Raw genomic sequence first — 20,090 nt, 5'->3', positions numbered from 1 at the left:
TCCTCTCTCTGACTTACTTCACTAAGTTTAATATTGTCTTGAGTCTATCCATGTTGCTGTGAATGGCAATATTTTGTTCTTTTTTAGGGTTGAACGCAATTATTCCACTGTATTTATGTACCACACCTTCTTAAGCCAGCTGTCTGTTGACAGTCATTCAGGTTGCTTGCATGTCTTGGCTGATAGTGCTGTTATGAACATTGGGGTGCGTGGATCTTTTCGAATTAGCATTTTTGTCTTTTCCAGATACATGCCCAGGAGTAGAATTGGTGGGTCATACGGTAGTAACACCGAGCAGTCTCTGGTATGTAACTGTAGCTAAATGTGCTTCCAGAGAGATGGATTGCATCTTAGTGGACTTAGCTGCGACCACTGAGGGCTATGTGACCGCATCCTGCAGCATGCAAGGTTATTACATTCAGTCTTGCATCATCACATGTTTGCTATGACACATGATTAATAGCCATATAATCTTAGGCGGAAATTTCATTAACTTCCAGAACATCTTTTAAGTGTCCTCTTAAACAAAAAGGAGCATTGTCATAGAGGATTTTAAGACCTATTCCAATTTTCTTTTTTATGATTCTATGCAAAGTGATTTGAGTTTTGTATGTGTTTTCTACCTGTTTATTCAAAACTTCTGGGTCGTTAGGAGGCTGGCAAGAATGTCTGAAGTTTATTTCATTGGAGACAGTTTGCCACTGCTGAAGTTGATCGGCACTTGACTCTAATATTCTCCATTCTTACAACTGCCAGAAGGCAAGGCAGCTGGTCCAGCCAGCAGAGCGTGGAGAGGAGGTTCCTACTCCTGTGCACAGGAATAAGTGGGTGAAAGCAAAGGCATGCCCTGGAGAGAAAAGCTTCTTGAGTGTCAGAGAAGAGGACCAAAAGGGAGCTCCCTAGGAAGAGAACCAAGGCAGGTTTCTGAAGTTAAGATGCAGAACCGTGAGGTCAAAAACTCAAATGTCAGTGGCTTCACACAGAGAAACAGGAGGGTGTCTGGGCAAATAACAGGAATTAGGAGCATTGCTAAGGAGGGATTTTCCAGTGTCACTGAAGCATGGTCTCAGTGGGGGCTGAATCCACTTAAATCCAGGGCGTGGATCAACATAGGCACAAGTCTTTCTCCATGTCTGCTCTCACTTCCTTGACACCATCATTGATGAGTCATCTTCCAGGCTACCAAGGATCTATTTAATCATGATTTCTTTTTAAAAAATCTGTATTTATCTGGCAGTGCTGGGTCTTAGTTGCAGCACCCAGGATGTTCAATATTAGCCAAACTCAGTTGCAGGCTGTGAGATTTAGCCCCCCACAACCATTCACTCATTCACTTAAGCCAAGTTTTAATTTACATCTCATCAAATCGGTCAACAGACCTGCTAGCAAATAATTTCTGGTTCTCATCTCTTTTCCTCTTTCCTTGTCTATCTGGTAGAGATTTGGTGTCGTAAAGATGTGTGCTTAGTCGCTCAGTCCTGTCCAACGTTTTGCAACCCCATGGCCTGTAGCTCCCCCGGCTCCTCTGTCCATGGGCTTTCCTAGGCAAGAACACTGGAGTGGGGCTCCTACTCCAGGGGATCTTCCCGACCCGGGGATCTCTTGCATCGATTGCATTGGCAGATGGATTCTTTACCACTAGTGCCACCTAGGAAGCCTATGGTAGGAATGACCTGGCAATAACTTGAACCAGTGTGTTTCAGATTTCTCTTTCTGTAAACAACTATTCTCTGGTAGCCATTTAGCTAAAGCTCTGGAGTGGGGGTGGGGGCTGACAACACCTCAGGATGAGGAGAGTGTGTTGTCAGGGAAGTCTTGCCCAGACTGGAGAAGAAGGGAACCTCCCATCTGGATTGTGGGAGATGAGAGAGGCCAAAGAAGTTGAAAGTCAAGGTTTCCACTTGTCCCAGAGTTGAGGCTACATCTCCGAGAGTGAGGTCCAGTTGTTGCAGACACTTCTTGGTGAGTCTAGGGGACACCAAGAGCATCAGGGCTCCTGGCATATTTCCCTGGGCAGAAGAAAGACAGGCTGTGGATTCCTAGTAGAGGAGGTGGCATGCCTTTGGTACTTCTGACAGCCAGTGAGAAGGTGGGGAGAAAGCATATGGGGTACTTTCAGACTTGGGAGCTATTAATACTTTCAGATAAAGGAGAAAGAGAGAAAGTGCATGAGCCCTTTCCTTTCCAATACTGGCCACCTGTCCTACTGCTGAGAAGACCACAGGATTGGCACAGTCCTCAGGTCTATCAGACAAGACCACTATAGAAGGGACTCCCAATGGTTAGGAGCAAGGCAGGCCAGTGGTCAGAGGCAATGGATGACATCACACACCAAAAGGCTAAAGGGACTACTTGCACTTCAGAAGATACTAGTCCCAGCCCACCCAAGTGTTCCACAACAGAGACCAGAATGAATCCAGAGGATCCTTTGTGGATCTGGGACACTTTTTAAACACTTTTAATTTTATACTGGAATATAGCAGGTTAACAATATCGTGATAGTTTCAGGTGAACTGCAGAGGGACTCAGTAATGCATATACGTGTATCCATTCTCCCGCAAACTCCCTTCCCATCCAGGCTGCCACATAACGTTGAGCAGAGTTCCCTGTGCTATACAGTAGGTCTGTGCTGGTTAAATTTTAAATATAGCAGTGTATACATGTCCTTCCCAAACGCCATAAATATTCCTTCTGGGACACACTTAGCTGTCAACACTGTCTAAATATTTCCTTGGAGGAGAAGGAGAAGGTATAGACTTGTGAAAGAAATTCTTTTAATAAAAATGGAGACCTTTTAAACTGGAAAAGACAGATTTGCTGTTAATGGGCTGGTTGAAGTTTCCCCACTCCTCAGGAAGTTGGCAAAGAGGGGAAATGATTACAAATGCCAGTTTTCTTTTCATCATTGAGGACAGAATGGAAAATTTGTGACCTACTCTTGTAAGCAGGAGGGAAAAGACCTCCAGACGCAGTCAGTCAAGAGGAAGAATAACCAAGACAGTGCAGAGGCAGAATGATTAGCTTCTGAATAATTAAGATCTTTCAATGGACTGAATAACCCACTATCTTACAGAGAAAAAGACTTATTTCTGGAGAGTAAACAAATTGCCTGGGGGCAATCACACCTTCCCTGCAGAGCTCGAGGTGGAATTCATGGACATTGAGCTCAACCTTTCAGTCAGTTCAGTTCAGTCACTCAGTCATGTCCGACGTTTTGTGACCCCATGGACTGCAGCATGCCAGGCTTCTCTGTCCAACACCAGTTTCCGGAAGTTGCTCAAACTCATGTCCGTCACATCAGTGATGCCATCCAACCATCTCATCTTCTGTCGTCCCCTTCTCCTCTTGCCTTCAGTCTTTCCCAGCATCAGTCCTTCCAATGAATATTTCCTAAAGGAAATATTCTGATTTCCTTTAGGATGGATTGGTTGGATCTTCTTGCAGTCCAAGGGACTCTCAAGGGTCTTCTCCAACACCACAGTTTAAAAACATCAATTCTTCAGCACTCAGCTTTCTTTATGGTCCAACTCTCACATCCATACATGGCTCCTGGAAAAATTAGCTTTAGCTATATGGACATTTGTCAGCAAAATAATGTCTCTGTATTTTAATATGCTGTCTAGGTTGGTCATAACTTTCCTTCCAAAGACCAAGCATCCTTTAATTTCATGGTTGCAGTCACCATCTGCAGTGATTTTGGAGCTCCCCAAGATAAAGTCTGACACTGTTTCCATTGTTTCTCCATCTATTTGCCATGAAGTGATGGGACCAGATGCCATGATATTTGTTTTTTGAATGTTGAGTTTCAAGCCAGTTTTTTCACTCTTCTCTTTCACTTTCATCAAGAGGCTTTTTAGTTCCTCTTCGCTTTCTGCCATAAGGGTGGTGTCATTTGAATATCTGAGGTTATTGATATTTCTCCTGGCAATTCTGATTCCAGCTTGTGCTTCATCCAGCCCAATATTTCACATGATGTACTCTGCATAGAAGTTAAATAAGCAGGGTGACAATATACAGCCTTGGTGTACTCTTTCCCAATTTGGAACCAGTCCATTGTTCCACGTATGTTTCTAACTGTTGCTTCCTGACCTGCATACAGATTTCTCAGGAGGCAGGTTAGGTGGTCTGGTATTCCCATTTCTTTAAGAATTTTCCACAGTTTGTTGTGATCGACACAGTCAAAGGCTTTGGCATAGTCAATAAAGCAGAAGTAGGTGTTTTTCTGGAACTCTCTTGCTTTTTCTATGATCCAGTGGAGGTTGGCAATTTGATGTCTGGTTCCTCTGTCTTTTCTAAATCCAGCTTGAACATCTGGAAGTTCTTGGTTCACATACTATTGAAGCCGAACCCAATCTTTAGTCTTATTAATTATCTTCACACACTTTAACTGATTTTTATGTAATGTGTCTTTATGTCTATAGTCTAGATGGAAATGTTAGTAATCAATTGATGCAAATGATGCAAATTAACACTAGTCAGAAAGTCGCAAAACTTAGTGCTGGGTTTGCATTTCACTCTGGGTCACGGATTCTCAGCTCTATGGAACCAGTGCTCAGTGGAATTTCTCAGAGTGCGTGCATGCTCAGTCACTCACTCACGTCCGACCCTTTATGATCCACGGACTGTGACTCCTCTATCCATGGAATTTTCCAGGCAAGAATACTGGAGTGGGTGGCTGCCATTTCCTTCTCCAGGGGATCTTCCCAACCTGGGGATCGAACCTGCATCTCTTGCACCTCTTGCACTGGCAGATGGATTCTCTACCACTGCACCACCTGGGAAGCTCTATTCCTCAGAGTAGCTTTCCTCTAACAAGGACATGGCATTTTGGTGACTGATGTAAAGCCAACACTGTGAGCAGAACTTATTTTCAGAGTTGAACTCTGAGTTGCTGGGAGTTGCATAGAATTGGCAATAGATTCATCCTGCCCTAGGGCAGGTGTAGAGAAAGTTCTGCGTATCATTCTCTCAGAATGCAAACCCAGAGGTGAAGGAGAAGGTCAGGCTCTGGAAAGAAAGATAACCTTGAGAAGGATTTACAGTTAGAACTGTCCCAGAGAATTTTCTTAAAGTTGCTTCACAAGCAGAAGCATCACCCAGGGTAGCATCAAGGCCACAGAGGTCCTGTCTTTCTTGGCTCTGATTTCTGGAAAAGAAACAGGTAAAAGAGAAGAAGAAGGCAACTTCATCCTCCAGTCTGGGTCCCACTGGCTCTCACAGCTGTATCACCTCTGACAGTCTTGAGGTCCCAACTGGAGGACCACACCAGAGTAGCCTTCAGTCCTCTTCATGCACTCCACCACAAGGGGCGCTTCTCACTCAGCCACCTCCATGCTCCTGCCGTTGTCTCCTGGGCCCGCCTAAATTTGGAACATCTGAAAGTAGCAAAAGGGGTTCTTGTTATTCTAGACCTTATAGAGGCAAGGAACAGAAGGGTAACTTGAGAATGATATAACAGTTAATTGGAGGATATAACACACACATATATACATCCAAATACACACACACACACACACACACACACACACACACACACACACACACACCAGACTTCCCTGGTGGTATGGTGGATGGGAGTCCACCCGTCAATACAGGGGACACAGGTTCCACCGCTGGTTTGGGAAGATTCAGCTTGCTGTGGAGCAACTTAGCCCCTGGACCACAATTACTGAGTCAGCACTCTAGAGTCATGTGCTGCAGCCACTGAAGCCCACGTGCCTAGAGCCCATGCTCCGCAAGAAGCAGGCACTGCAATGAGAGGCCTGAGTGCCGCAAGGAGAAGTAGTCCCCACTCACTGAAGCTAGAGAAGGCCTGCAAGCAGCAACGAGGACCCAGAGCAGCTAGAGAAAATTCTTCTTAATTGTTAAAAATAAAGGCAATGAGCTTTTATAATGGAGTAGCAGACATTTAAATAGATATAATATATATTTTTTGTTTGTTTAGTCATTCAGTCATGTCTGACTCTTTGTGATCCCATAGACTATAGCCTGCCAGGCTCCTCTGTCCATGGGATTCTCCAGGCAAGAACACTGGAGTGGGTTGCCATTGCCTTCTCCAGATATAGATATATAGATATAGATATAGATATAGATATAGATATAGATATAGATATAAAGTTAAAATATTTTACGTTATGACCCTGTGTCATGCGTCATTAGGCACTGATGAAACCCTCAGCCAAGACTGTCCAGGAAGATGATCTGGCCCAAGCCTCTTCCTTTGGCACATGCTTCCAGAATCCTTTTCTGAACTCTATTCCAGTCCGCATTTCCCACTAAACCTCACAAGCCCACCTCTTCTGATCAATCAGGTGTCCTTGCCTATATGCCAATTAATCACTGAGATTTCTGAGAGAATTTGTGCAATTACTGAACATTTAGACTTTCAAGTGCTGCGTCTGTGGTTAATTGCATTGCAAGATCCCCATCTATTTCTGTTCTATATCTGACCCAGTTCTCTGCGACAAGTCTCTCTCATCTCTGTGGGAAGTAGTCAAGAAGTCCCAAGGCTGCTAGTGGAAGGGGAAGAATTTATAATTTGGGTGTCACTTGAGAAACATACTCCTTTACTTAAAATCCATTAACACTGCTCCATCCCAAGGCACTAGGACCCTGTTCTTACTGACCAAATCTGGGTCCACTGGCCCAGAGCCAAGGAAGGGGTCCAGGTAGCGAGTGCTTAAGAGGCCTGAACTCCCCCAAGGCTTTCAGGGAAAGGTTTTTAAAGACAGAGCAGAGGGACAGGGTGGGGTGGTGATCAACTCATGGAAATTCTTTTGATTGGTTGGTGGTGAGGTAATTGGGAGTCAGCATCATCAAACATCATCATCACTTCCAAATGATCTGGAATCCACATGCTTGTGTGTGTGTGCTCAGTTGGTCAGCTGTGACTCTTTGTAGCGCACCAGGCTCCTCTACCCATGGAATTTTCCAGGCGAGAATACTGGAGTGGGGCACCTTTTCCTACTCCAGGCATCTTACCAACACAGGGACTGAACTAGCATCTTTTGCATCGCCTGCACTGGCAAGCGAGTTCTTCACCACTAGCACCAGCTGGGAAGCTATCCGTGCTTTTGGGAACATAAAATTAACTCTTTCCACCTGGTGGGAGTTTTGATATCTGCAAAACAGCTCAGACATGCTCAGAATATTATCTTTAATCCTTAAGATGGAACTAAAGGTCTTTGATTTTGTTTAATGGCTAAACTATTATTATTTTGTCTTGCTTGACTGTTTTCCTTTCTCTCTGTACCTCTATGATGAAATTCACTCTTTGGAACTTGGAAAGGCCTACGGGGCTGAAGTTTCTTTGCAGATACGAGGCAGCACATGGTGGGAGGGGTCTGCTCCAGGAAGGCACCACAGGGTTCTGTTCAGCTACTGATTTTCACATACTGCCTCCCTGGGGTTTGCTGTTTCATGCCCACTGGGATGAATCTTGGGCAAAGATCCTATCTTCATTATTGTTACTCACTGTTGTAGACCCTCAGGTCTGTTTTCACAACAAAGCAGACATAAAAACATAGTGACTTAAGGTCACGTTTTTAGAGAGCCTATATGTGTGTGTGTGTGTGTGTGTGTGTGTGTGTGTGTGTGTGTGTGTGTGTGTGTGTGTGTGTGTGTGTGTATATGAGAAGGAAATGGCAATCCACTCCAGTACTATTGCCTGGAAAATCCCAAGGATGGAGGAGCCTGGTAGGCTGCAGTCCGTGGGGTCACAAAGAGTTGGACACGACTGAGCAACTTCAATTCCATTCGATATGTATATATAGCATATAGACCAAATAAGTGCTATTTCCTTCAGTGTCACCCCTGAGGCAGTTACTCTTTCAATTCCTATTGTTATTGCTCAAAAAATTTTCAGAATTCTACTTTTGAAATGGTTCTTGGAATCTATAGCACAAACTTTTCAATATCTTCTGTGGTGATGATCTTTCTTCACGTAGTGTGGCTCAGGGTTTGGAAAACAGTCAAAACTCATTTGGAGCAAACTCTGGTTAACATGTGGTTGATTAAGCTGAAGTGACATCAGTTTGGGGTTTTGCTTTTGCTTTGAGTGTTTTTTTTGTGTGTGTCAAATATTCACTCAGTTTTGGAGAATTGTCAGGAGACAGAAGCGAATCAGTGGGCCATGGCACAGTGTTTTTCTATTGCATAAAATCTCCCAGATGCTTCACTTTTTACGTAATGATTCTCCTGGACTATTTGAGGTAGAGAGTCAAATCTACATAAATAATATATTATGTCAAGGAAACAAATAAACATTGAATCATTTAACAATTTTGCTACACCTATTTTCTGGAATCTCTAAGACACTGTCAATTTAATTTTAGCTTTCAGATCATGTTCAAAAATAATTAACTAAAAATCTTTTGCTTCATCTCTGGGCATTTCCCCAAGAGTTTGTGAAAGACACATGAAAAGAAGAGGTTCATGCAATTTTGAAGGCTGGTAACTCCAAAATGTGCAGAGCAGATGACCAGCTTGAATCCAAAGGCTGTCAGGCTGAAGAATTCTCCCTTACAAGGGGGAGAGTTAGCCTTTTGTTTTACACAGGCCTTCAGCTGATTGGACAAGGCCCACCCACTTTATGGAGGTCAATCTGCCTCACTCAGTGTACTAATTTAAGTGCTAAACTCATCCAAAAATGTCCTCACAGAAACACCCAGAATAATGTTTGACTGAGTATCTGGGCACCTCATGTCTGCCAAGTTGACACAAAATCAACCATCACACAATCTATAGTCACATTTTTCACCATTGCCCCTGATGAAAGACGCAATCTTTCTTTGTCCCCAGAGTATCATAGAATGCTCAAGCCTTGTATATTCACCTTATGCAACTCACATTTTTTGCAGTTGGTGCCAGGGGAGTCTCAGGTAACACACCTGCTCAGGATGAGAACTTAGTTCTAGAACCAAGTTTTGAACTCCAGCGGCAGTATTCTTTCCGCAACCACATTCTGGTGTATTTTCCGTACAACTGACCTTTTTCTACGTAGTTGGTTTGCATCTTTATTTACTTGTACTGCTTTGGGCATCACTGTTAAAGTTCATAGGACAATTGAACCAGTCAAGGTTTTGATGTGAGTTGCAGTGTAAGAATGAACACAAGGTTACTTTGAGCAGCACTGTGTCATCATAGCATCTTTCCAAACATCTTCAAATCTCTTTGTGCAATCAAAAACACTCATTTGACACTTTTTACTCATACACTTATTTCAATATGCCAGCTGTCTACTTAGCAAATTGACTTAACTTTCTTCAAAATGTGAAGTGAGTTCTTTGTTCTGATTACCAGCTACTCCTTTGTACTGTGCAGTGAAGCAATGTGCACCGAGGCTTGCTCTAAGTAAGACACAAGGACTGTTGTGTGTGTTTAAATTTTCCGTTTGAAAATTGGAGGAAGGAGAAGGAGCATGGAACTAAAAGTCAGGAGATGTTGCCTATGGAATTTCACTGCAGCTAAATAGTTTTGAGACCTGGATCCAATAAGTTTATTTCTAAGATTATCGGTAAAAGGAGATACATTCTCTTAAGCTATCCTTTCTCTTTCACATTTGTGCAATAACTCACAAGATACACTCATATACATTGTTTCATTCAACTCTGGCAAATTCATCTTGAAGTAGATATTATCTTTTATGCTGTAGTGTCCATCAGGAGACCTACAATTAAATGTTGCCATATGTCTCTGATAGTATCTTCCTTCTATGCTTCTTAAGCTACAAAGGAGAAGTTATCTGCTTGTTGTTACTGCTCAAGCCAATTGAATAGCTATTCAGGGATCCATGCATAGTAGATCGATCCATTGATCAGATGCTCATCTTGACTACAGGAAATGCAGAACACCCAGTACTTAGGATGGACAAAAACATCGAAACAAAACTTGGTAACTCTTCTAAATCATAGAACAGGTGAACTTTCAGCCTGGGGGCAGCCTGGTGGTGGTGCTGGAAAGCATGGTGTAGGCTTAAGAACTTGAGGAGAAAAGCATAATTTCCCTTCTGAAAGGAGTGAGAGAAGTGATTTTCTCACCCATCTGACATTCTGACATACGTATCTCAAGCCCAAACCTCTCCAACGGCCATCTTCCCATGAATGTCTAATGGGTATCTCAAGATTAACATATATAGAAATAGATCAAATCCCAATCTTCCCCTCCATCATGAAATTTACTTCCTATAGTCTTTCCCTCTCAATTAACAGCTGATTCACCCTCCTATTGACTCAGGCCAAAATCCTTGAAGTCATTCTTGAAACCTGTCTTTCCCTCATACCCCACATCCAAACCATGAGGAAGTCAGATTAGTGCTGCTGCTGCTGCTGCTAAGTCGCTTCAGTCGTGTCCGACTGTGCGACCCCATAGACGGCAGCCCACCAGGCTCCCCCGTTCCTGGGATTCTCCTGGCAAGAACACTGGAGTGGGTTGCCATTTCCTTCTCCAATGCATGAAAGTGAAAAGTGAAAGTGAATTTGTTCAGTCGTGTCCAACTCTTAGTGACCCAATGGACTGTAGCCCACCAGGCTCCTCCATCCATGGGATTTTCCAGGCAAGAGTACTGCTACTTTCTTACAATTTCTACTACTAACTTCCCATATGGCCTTCTTTCTGCACGATTGCAATAATCTACTAATTACTCTCCCTGATTTTATCCTTACCCTCTACTCCTTAGCGTCCATTACCAACACAGCATTCAGAATAATACTATTACAATAAATAGTATTGGAAATACTGCTTGGAAATTTCCAATGGTTTTTGCTTCAGAGTGAAAAACTGAAGAACCTTACCATAACCCCCAAGAATTCTGCTCTCTCTGATCTCATTATTTCCTCTCTTTAGGCATGGCTCACTGATCAGCAGTTACAGGGAACTCCTTGCTGCCTTTCAAAAACTCCAGCAACCTCCCAGCAAAGGTGTCTTCTTTACAATAGTTTAGTCACAGAAATAGAACTTCCTTGAGAGCAAGGATTTTGTCTGTTGTGTTTGCTGATATATCCTCAGTGTCTCACATCATGCCTTGTACAAGGTGGGCACTTAATAAATCTTTGTTGGATTAAATTTAGTGCATAGCCCAGACCTGGATCATCCCATCCTCTCCTCAGGGACAAAGACCTCAGCTCTGTGCAGAAAAGCACTTCTGTGATTGGAAACTTCCCAGTGTCAAGTTCTGCACCTGGATCCCTGGTGTCTTGTCTTAGTTATGAATGAACATTGGGCATCCTATACATTTAAATTAAAAAGTAACTGAAAATTGATTCTGCTAGAAAAAATGTCTTGACACTGGCTTCAGGCACCCTCAGAAACACTTCTTGGCGATATTTTATGCTTCCTTCGTATAACCTTTCCCACCCTGGCAACAATATTGAACAAATTGGGTGCCTCTGTTCCAAGTCTGCATTCAGATGACATGCAGTTCGCATCATCTTTTCACCAGCCTGCCACCTGGTTGGATCTGAGGCTTCATGGAAGACCCTAGTTAAAATCTGACCAAATCCTGAGACTTCTCTGGTAGTCCAGTGGTTAAAAGTCTTCCCGCCAGTGCAGGGGACATGGGTTCAGTTCTCTGTTCTGGGAAGATTTCACATGTCATGGGGCAACTAAGCCTGAGTGTCCCAACTACTGAACCCTTGTGCCCTAGAGCCTGCGCTCCACAACGAGAGAGGCCACCTCAATGAGAAGCCCACACACCATAACTACAGAGTAGCTCGACAACTAGAGAAAGCCTACGTAGCAAACAAGACCAGTGCAGCCAAAAATAAATAATACATAAAAATTTATTTAAAAAAAAGAAAGAAATTCGACCAAATCCTGCCAAGCAATCTAAGGAAGGGAAAGTTAGTGTGTGCCTCATGCCAATTACTATTGGAATAAAAGCAGCTTTAGCTGAACAATAAAAGCATTGTTCATGTGAAGAGCTCATTGAAATTGTATATACAGATGTGGAGCCAGGGTTCTTTGATTTTATAGGTCATTGACAAAGTATGTGAGAGCAGAAAGCTTCTACTGTGACCAGAGGCACAGGGTGGAGAGTAGGGAGGTGAAGGTAACTCACAGGGGCAAGTGTGCCCTGACCTTGGTTTAGCAGTGCAGGGAGCAAAGGCTGTGACCCAGACCCACATTACCATGCCTTTTCAATGTGGTTCCAATGATAAATGAAAGCCATGGCTTTCCAATAAGCTGACATCACTACAGCTATACACAGCGTCATGTCTTCTCACCAGGTTTAAACACATTTGCTTGACAAATTCATTGTTCCATGATCTATCTGCTATAACACTATGCCCAGCTGTTAACTTTAAGACAGCAATTAGCCAAGTGTAAGAAAAACAACACAATGATTTCAGCTTCTTTGGATGCAGATTGGGAAACCCCTTCTCTTTTTTCTTGCCATGGAGATCTCCTTAAGAGTGGGATGGCAATACAAGTTAATGAACATGTATGTCTCCTAGAAAAATGCTCTTATTACATTACAAAAATCTCAAATCTTTGTGCCCTTGAACAACACAGAGGTTAGGAGTGCAGGCCCTTTGTTCAGCTGAAAAATCTGTGTATAGTCAGCCCTCTGTATATGAGGTTCCTCTATATCAGTAGCTCCACATCCATGGATTCAACCAACCCCATGTTGTATAGTACTGCATTATTTTTAAAAACCTAAATGTAAGGGGACCCGCATATTTCAAACCTCTATTGTTCAAGAGTCAACTGTATATGTATTTTAACCTTGAAAAGCACAGATTGAGACAAAAGCAGAGAGTTGTGTTTTCTTAGGCAACAAATATTTTTAAACTGTCATAATATGAAAACAATGACAATAACCTTTTTATGTACTTGATTATTTCCTTTTGAAGACCTCATTATACACAGGCATATGGAGAGAGGAAAAATAATTGTGACTAATTATTTTGGAAATCAGATGTCGTGTTTAAAGGGAAAAAAATGTATGAGTAATCCTGAACCGAGCAGCTGGGGGAAGTGTGACTACTGTTCATCCCTGAAAGAAGCAGGATTTTAAAGCAGTTCATGAACTGAGGTAGCTGAAGAATCCCAAAGAATATTTAACCACTATGAAAAAACTTGAACTTTTATGGAAAAATCAATAAAAGTTTCCATTAAAATATAGGCTGCTTGTTAAGAAATAGTTGATATCTTACTAAATCACAATCCAAGTGTTCTACTTGCATCAAGGATACTTTTCTTCAGAAAACAGATATAAGATCGGATAAAACCAGCAGACTCAGATATGTATGTGTCATTGGTACCACCTGAAATTTTTTAAATGACAAAGAGATCTACAGAAAGAAAACAAAAACTATGATGAGGAGTGATAAAGAAAGTGTATCATGAGTAAGTCAGAAATATTGGACAATTAAAACAATTTAAAATAAAAAATAGATAAGACTGCTGAAGAAATATTTAGAGAGATTAGAATCCAAACATACCCACGTGAGAACATCTGTAAGAGGTCTGGTCCACCAAGTGGAGCGGCGTAGGCTGCAGAGAGAGTGAGCTCAGTCAATGAGAGCTCGTGGAGAAGCCATCTCCTCCCCTGCTTGTTCTCACCTGTGGCCTCAGCAGCCTTTGCCTCAGATTCATTTATGGGCAAACGCCCTGGAGCCAGAGAGGCAGGAAATGGTCCAGGTGATGACTCTAGAGAGGAGACAGGAATTGCCAGGCAAAGAAGAGAAGCCATCGGAAAACCCTGCTGTTCCTCGCCCCCTTGCCCACCTCCCACACACACATACACACTCATACACAGCTGAGCAGGAATAATCTCTCTTCTTGTGTGAGTCTCAGTATATTGTGTTCAAGGAATCAGTTCACTTTATCTAAGCTATTAAATCTGTGAGGATACAGTGGTTCATAATGTTCTTTTACTGTCTTGCTAATGTCTATGGGATCTGCAGTGGTGGCCATTCTTCCTGTCTGATGCTGGATTTCAGCCTTGCAATTCTTCTAACTGTAGTCCACTGTTCTTATACAGAGAAGCTCTGTTGAGGTGGCAGCAGGGCACTGGGGGCGGGGAAGCTTTCTCCCACCTTACCACTGGGTCTCAGTCTTTTCTGAGCCTGGGTTCCAGCACTTGAGGTCATCACAAAGGCTCCTCAGCTTTCTTCTTCCCACTTAGGTGAGATAGGAAGGTTCCACGGGAGCCAGAATTGGGTATGTTGAGTCTCTGTGGTGCAATCAGTTAGTGCTATCGGCTATTAACTGAAAGGTTGGAGGTTTGAACCCACCTAGGGATGACTGCTGGAGAAGGTAATGGCACCCCATTGCAGTACTCTTGCCTGGAAAATCCCATAGATGGAGGAGCCTGGTAAGCTGCAGTCCATGGAGTTGCTAAGAGTCGGATATGACTGAGTGACTTCACTTTCACTTTTCACTTTCATGCATTGGAAAAGGAAATGGCAACCCACTCCAGTGTTCTTGCCTGGAAAATCCTAGGGATGGGGGAGCCTGGTGGGCTGCCATCTACGGGGTGGCACAGAGTCAGACACGACTGAATTGGCTTAGCAGCAGTAGCAGCAGCAGGGACAACTGACCTTGTGATTCTTTTAGTACGTAGTTTAAGGGTTTGCAGTGGCTCAGATGGTAAAGAATCTGCCCACAATGTAGGAACGTGGGTTCAATCCCTGATTTGGGAAGATCCCCTGGAGAAGGAAATGGCAACCCACTCCAGTATTCTTGCCTGCAAAATCCCATGGACAGAGGAGCCTGTTAATTACATCTGTTTATCCTTCCCCCCTGCTGAAAACAAACAGGAATTTTCCCAGGATTTTCATAGAGAGAACTTGATGGGGCTCTTGGAGGTAAAACTCACAAAAGTGGAGGGGCACTTCTAAGACTGGGCCCTTGGAGTTTTGAATGCTCAAATTTGTTCACACTGAGCCTCCTGCAAATATCAATTAGAGTTTAAGTTTTCCTACTAGTACTGGCTCCTGGCAGGCTTCTGTTCCTGAGTTTCTGCTCCTGGTAAGATGTGATTCTCAGCATCCACTTCTCATCCACTTCTCTCTCCCAGGCAAAAAAAAAAAAATCATTTGCCCTGTGACCACAATTCTTTGAGGAACCTTACAAGAGCTATTTTTTCTCAGTTTGTTCAGATTTTCTCTTGTTGCAAAAATTGGAGTGGTAAACATTTGTTATGAAGATGTTTCTAAGAATCTTGTTTGCAAGCTGCTTTGAAGATAGTATTGTATCAGCAAATTAAAGTTATATGCTTCTGTAACGCATATGGAAAATGGTTTAAGAACTGTCTCTATAGAGATATTTCTAAGAATCTTACCTGAAGCTGCATTGGGGGAAATAAAAGAAAGAAAAGAAAAAAAATATTGGGGTGATGCCTTCCAAGTGCTCTACCTGTAGAACTGAAAGTGCAGGAACAGGAAAATGAGCAAGCACTTAAAAGTCACCAAATATGTGAAGAGGACACAAATGGGAGGGACAAATAATGAAATTAAGAAATAGCCAAAAGCCTGAGCTTTTAGGACAACTGAGGAAGACTTAAACAGATATAATTAACAGTCTCAAAGGGTTTTGCATCAAAAAACAAGAACAAATTGGTTTTTTTTAAGCTTAGAAAGGAAAAACATTGGAAGGAAATGTTTTAAGCTTAGAAAGGAAAAAGCATTGATTTTTTAAAAATCAGTTTAATACATGATGTGAAAAGTCAAATAACAAATACAAAGAACAAAATAGTGAACTGGGCAATGGAGGTCGAAAGTCTCTTTGAATTTGGGCAAAACTACCCCAAAATAAACAAGTCATAATAGAAAGTTTGGAGACCTGGAGGACAGATGTTGAATTCAGGTTGAGAAAACAAAATTGAAGGGAGGAAATCATTTTCTGTGCTCATTGTCTAAGAGGCAAACAGTTGTTGGTTTTAAAAATAAAGATTGTTTATATTTAAAGTGTACAACATAATGACTTGATGTGTAACCAGTGAAGTGGTTAGTATAGTCAAGCTAATTAACACGCCTTCACATACCATTCTTTATGTGTGAGGAGAGAGCCTGAAATCAATTCTCTTAGCAAATTTCCTATATTTAATATGGTATTATTAACTAGATTCATCATGCTGTACATTGATTCTCTAGACTTATTTATCTTATGTAACTGCAACTTTGTACCATCTGATCAATATTTCCTCATTTGTTCCATAAAGAGAAAATAATTTTTAGGAGCGAGAGGGAGACCTAAATTAGCATCAAGCAGTCTGTAATGTCCTCCGTCTTAAGGAAATCAAGAACTCTTCTAAGATCCTTCCATCCATCCCCATTTCTCTTCTTTTTATAGAATCTCCTCAAATGACTTGTACATATTCACTGACTCAAGTGTCTCCCTCCAGCCACTCTTGAACACTCTCTGTTTTGCTTGCTCATTTTTTTTTTAATGATCTCTAGATGTTGCAGGCTTCATCTCTGGGACTTCTCATATTCACAGTCACCCTTTCAATGGTAGGGTTCAGTCTAATAGCTTTAAATACCACCTGTACGCTGATGACTCCCAAACTTGTATCTCTAGGCTGAATCTCTCTTGAAACCAAGCCTCATACATTCAGTAGTCTATATAACACCTCTGCATAGAAGTGAAATAACACATCTGAAATCTGTCTTTGAATCCCCTCCTACACCACACCTTCCCTCCAAGGACCTCTCCTGTCCCAGTAAATACGATTGCTTCATCTCATTTGCTGAGACCAAAGCTCCTAAAGTCATCCTTCCTTTGTCTCTTCCTCTTGCATGTCATGTTCACATCTCACACAAAGTTTACTAGCCACAGCAAACCATGTGAGCTCCACTTCAAACGTATCCAGGCTCAGTTACATATGACCTCCGCCCCTCTCATACAAATCAAACCCAGCATTTTCCACCTGCAGTAGCTTCCCAACAATTTCATGCTTCCACTCTTCCTACTGAAGTCTCTGGTGGTAAAGAGTCTGCCTGCAATGCAGGAAATGCAGATTCAATCCCTGCATCAGGAAAATTCCCTGGAGTAGGAAATGGCAACCCACTCCAGTATTCTCGCCTATAGAATCACAGATAGAGCAGCCTGGTGGGCTACAGTCCATGTGTCGCAGAGCTGGACACAACTGTTCAACTACCAAACTCTTCCTACTAAGTGTTAAGTACTGTCTATAGTCAGTTCATCACACAGTTGACAGGATTTATAAAAATTAGACTGTTATTTCCCTGTTCATTCACTCCTGTCTACACCCATAGCTTTCCATGATGCTCATGTTAACATTTAAACTCATCACTATGGTTTATGAGCCTCAGTGATCTGACCTCTGGCCAGCTGTTGACTATCTCTCCTACCACTTTCTCTCCATCCTCTTTGCTCTGATCACACTGGTTCTCTTTTCCTTTCTTAAACATACAAAACTGATTTCAGCCTCAAAACCGTGCTAATTACTCTACCAAGAACACTCTTTTCAGGCATGTGAAATGACCCCTTGAGTTATTAATATCTCTACTCAAATGTCACCTCTCAGGAGAAGTCTCCTCTAACCACTCAAGTAGCAACATCCCTTGCCTAGTCACAATATATTTTCATACTGTGCTTTATTTCAATTCACAGTACTTATGAATAATTTAAATTTTATTATACATATTATACACTGTATCTATTATGTATAGTCTCCCCATGAAAATGTGGAGTTTGTTACATGCACTGCTGTGCCCTCTGTGTATTATAAAACTACCTGGTACATAATGTTTAATGAAGCCTTGTTAATGACTAAAAAAAAATAAATGAATCATGAGAATAAAAAAACAACATTCTAGCTGAAAGAAAGAGATCTAATCATTATGTGATGGTATTTCAGAATACAAAGGGTACAGGAGATATTTCTAAAACTTCCATAAAGAACATGAGTTACTTCTTAGAACACGTTTTATCTCATGAAAAATTGTAGAAAGCACAAACAGGTTTAAGGAATAAAGAGGTTGTATTATCACCTCTTAGGAAAGCCCAGTAATGGGACAGCTTTCAAAGGCTGGTCGATTTAGTAGCTCAATAATGTCACCAGAGATCCCCTTTCTTTTCATCTCTGTTCTGCTATACACAGAATTAATTCTTTTCTAAGACTGGCTTATTGTATTGACTGCCAATCTCAGTTGGAGCTACATGCTTCTTTGTTTATACAAAGGGAGAGAGAAAGCAAGCTTTTTCTTTAGAATCTCTGGATTCTAACCAAGATTAGGATTAGCAGACTTCTTTAATACATATACTCCCAGACTTTCCTGGTGGTCCAGTGGTTAAGAATCTACCTGCTAATGCAGGGGACATGGGTTTGATTCCTGGTCCAGGAAGATTTCCACATGCCATGGCGCAGCTAAGCCTGTGCACCACAGCTAATGAGCCAGTGCAAGAGGAGAAGCCACTGTAATGAGAAACCCACACACCACGACTAGACAGTAGCCCCCACTCACTGCAACTAGAGAAAGCCCGAGCAGGGCAGTGAAGACCCAGTGCAGTCAAAACAAAACAAAACAAAAAAACCAAACTGACATATCCCCACACCTGGACCAATGAAGAAGTTTGCAGGAATGCACTGTGATCACTGGCTTAAGCCAACCTAGGGCCCTGAAGCTGTGGGGTGTGGGGAGGGTCATCTTTATCCATAGCACATGGAGTAAGAGGCACAAATGTGAATGTGCAAAAGAAAACCTAGGTGTTGGGAAGAAGAGAGGTGGGATGAGTGCTGGAAAGTGGTTAATGTGAGTCACACCCACAGAAGGATGGCAGTCAGAAGGGTACCAGATGTCACAGGTAACTCTGTGATGGGAGAAATCAAACCAAAGGTCTGAAGAGAAAGACTTTGAGCCTAGAATTCTATAACCAGCTAAACTAGCCAGACTCATGGCTGAAGCAAGGATGACAGTGCACACAGAAAGAATAAAGTTTATTGACCACAAATGCTCTCTGAAAAGTTATTGGAAAACATACTCTAGTCAAACAAATGTTTTCAAAAAAGAGGAAGCTATGAGATATAAGGAATAGTAACAAAGAGACAAAATTAGCATCAGTATTAGTCATTGTTGCTCCCGCTGCTGCTAAGTCACTTCAGTCGTGTCTGACTCTGTGCGACCCCACATAGACGGCAACCCACCAGGCTCCCCTGTCCCTGGGATTCTCCAGGCAAGAACACTGGAGTGGTTTGCCATTTCCTTCTCCAATGCATGAAAGTGAAAAGTCAGAGTGAAGTCATTCAGTCGTGTCTGACTCTTAGCGACCCCATGAACTGCAGCCCACCAGGCTCCTGTGTCCATGGGATTTTCCAAGCAAGAGTACTTAAGTAAAAACAAATCAAGCACAGGATGAAAGTAAAATCACAGAGAAGGAATTCTCTGGTGGTCCAGTGGTTAAGAATTCACCTTGCAATGCAGAGGGTGTTGGTTTGATCCTTGGTCAGGGAACTAAGATCCCATGTGCCTTGTGGTCAAAAAACAAACACATAAAATAAAAACAGAAGCAATATTGTTACAAATTCAATAAAGAATTTAAAACTGGTCCACACCAAAAAAACTTAAAAAAAAAAATCACAGGTAACATCATAGAAAAAGTAGCAAAAGAAGAGAGGGATGAGGTAAATTAAATCATGTTACAATGCTTTTCTTTTCATATTAATAGGATGTAGATAGTGCATTACTTAGCTATTGAAAAAATATTGCATCTAAATTTGTGTGCTTAAAAGGTAACAGTATTAGAAATAGAACATATATCTTCCAAACTATTTGTGTGTGGAGAGGAGTGGAAGATGAAACTATGAAATCACAACTAAATGAAAACTTTTGAAAGATATTTATTTATTTATTGTCAGGTCTTAGGTGGGGGTACTTGGGATCTTCATTGTGATGGGTGGGCTCCTCTCCAGTGGTGGCGTGCAGGCTCCAGAGCACATGAGCTCAGTAGTTGTGGCACGTGAGATCTTAGTTCCCCAACCAGGGATCAAAGTCATGTTCCATGCATTGGAAGGAGGATTTTTAACCTCTGGACCACCAGGGAAGTCCTGAAAATCTTTTAAAATATAGGAAAGAGAAAAGAGAAATAATAGATAAGAAAATAGAAAAAAATGAGAGGAATAA

This window comes from Ovis aries, chromosome 25 (genome assembly GCF_016772045.2).
Source record: "Ovis aries strain OAR_USU_Benz2616 breed Rambouillet chromosome 25, ARS-UI_Ramb_v3.0, whole genome shotgun sequence".
Classification (NCBI taxonomy): domain Eukaryota; kingdom Metazoa; phylum Chordata; class Mammalia; order Artiodactyla; family Bovidae; genus Ovis; species Ovis aries.
The sequence above is the reverse complement of the archived record's forward strand: the minus strand, read 5'-3'. Positions refer to the sequence as shown.